Genomic DNA, 2,251 nt, shown 5'->3' on the forward strand with positions numbered 1-2,251 from the left:
TATTATTATTATTATGTCAGTAGGTTGTTGCACACGTTTTTGTGTTCATACAAAGTATATATTATTATTATTATTATTGTGTAAATAAAGTTGTTGTTACAATAATAACAACAACAACTTTAATACCAAAATACAACAATAGGAGCAGAATAGAAGCCATAAAAATCCAAATAAAACAGACAGAATAACTAACTCTCACTGATTCTGCACATGAGGTGAATCCTATAACATAAATATATATATATATAACATATATTTACATAATGAGTCTGTGGTCGATAAAGTACAACGATCCATCAATAAACATAATCTCACAGAAAGAGTTCTGTCCCATTAAATGTATTTCTCCTTCATCTGTACACCACACCCTTTCTTTTATACTTTTATTTTGAAGGTGAGTCGAATCAGTGAATATCCGACTTTTTGGTCTGACTTGAAGGTCTCACGGAGCTCTCAGCCCTGATTCAGCACTGCTGCTGCCTTCAGGTGCTGTCAGAAATAATTCAGGTTGTCAGTTGAAGGTAGGTGAAGGAGAGGAAGGTTTTCTCTTCTTCATCTTTATATCTGCTGAACTGGAGGAAACAGGAAAGTGAAGGCCGCTGAAGGAATGAAATGCCCTCAGGTGGCATTCAAGTGTTACAGTGGAGCCTCATTAAGTGTCTGTGTGTCCATTAAACATTAGAAATATTTGAGAAAACTCTTCTAAACCCAGTTAATATCAATGAATGATGTATTATTATTGCTTTATGTTTGAAGGTTAATAAGGATGCGTTTCTACCGCCTCGTTTCATTGAATTCAAGGGGAATCTGAAGGAGCCCCGAGAGGCCCCTGGCTGTGGTCCTTATGTGTCAGTTGTTTAGTGGTAATATTAAAGCACACTAACATCTGAAACAACTACGCTTTATTCCCGGGCCCCTGTTTCATATTCCTGAATAAATCTGCGTTCATCCATAAATCACCACTAACAGGTGATAAAAAACGAGGCCCAGAGCTCGTTTTTACCCAGCGGAGGTAGAGTCTCAGAACATTATCTCAGTGAATTACTCTTAAAGCTAATTTATGCTCATTTTAAATTACCGCGGAGCAAACCCGAGGCCATGTAATATTCCCACCATGGAAACACTGCGCAAAATACAGAGGGCCCGGGAGCTCACTGCTGAGGACACCTGGTCCTCACAATGATAGAAACACAAACTCACAACCTGCAAACACCCACAGGGCCACCAACAGCAAGTGTGTGTGTGTGTCTGTGTGTGTGTGTGTTACCTCCTGACACCAATATCCAGAGGCAGTCAAAGTGGGTCAGAGTGTGATTCATCACAATATTCCAGCAGGAGGAAGGAAACCGGCGCTCAGAGCGATTTTTATCAGACTGCAGGCGAAACAGTGAACACAACAACACGTCGGATCATAATAATGCAGCATCATATGAAACTAGATGATCTAACACATCCATCTATATATATATGTATATATATATATATACATATATATCCAAATAACGCGCCAAAGTTTTGATGATGGAGAAATTGGCATGGTCATTTTCAAAGGGATCCCTCCGACCTCTGACCTCCAGATATCTGAATGAAAATGGGTTTATGGGAACCAACAAGTCTCCTCTTTGCAGACCTGCCCACTTTATGTTAATCCTAAGCAGTTTTTAGCATGTGGTGTAATGTAAATGTGGTTATTTTCACACTGCACTATATGATTTATCATCTAGAGTAACACAATTGAGTGTTCACACTGACGTAACATTGCAACACAATCCGACCTGTATCTGATCTGAGGTCACTTTAATGTGAATGTCGGCAGTTAAAGAGACAGGATTAACGTTATGTGTTTTTAACATCCATATTGAGACTAAATCATCCTTCTGTCACCTTGAGAATATATAAAGGATCAAAGGTCAAACCTTCTCCAGAGAGCGATCACATCAGTCCAGTCGGTCCATAAAACACTTTTAGGTCCAAAGTCTGATTCTGATCTGTGTTAATCTGATCTGTTAGTGTTTCACTATGTTCACAGTGCTGAGCTCAGATTTAAAGAACAGTGTTTTTCATGTTGCTTCATCAGATTCACTCACAGGAAATCCAACAGGTTCACATTTAAATCCAACAGGACACTGGTTCCCAAACTTTTCTTCCATTCAGTAAACACAAGTGACATATTTTATGGATATTTAATGTTATATTAAAATGTACAATGAACTCAAACAGTGAACTCAGTAACTGCAGGACGTTTATGTAA

The sequence above is a fragment of the Morone saxatilis genome, unplaced genomic scaffold (assembly GCF_004916995.1).
Source record: "Morone saxatilis isolate NCDOM2014 unplaced genomic scaffold, NCSU_SB_2.0 Contig23, whole genome shotgun sequence".
In the NCBI taxonomy this organism is placed as follows: domain Eukaryota; kingdom Metazoa; phylum Chordata; class Actinopteri; family Moronidae; genus Morone; species Morone saxatilis.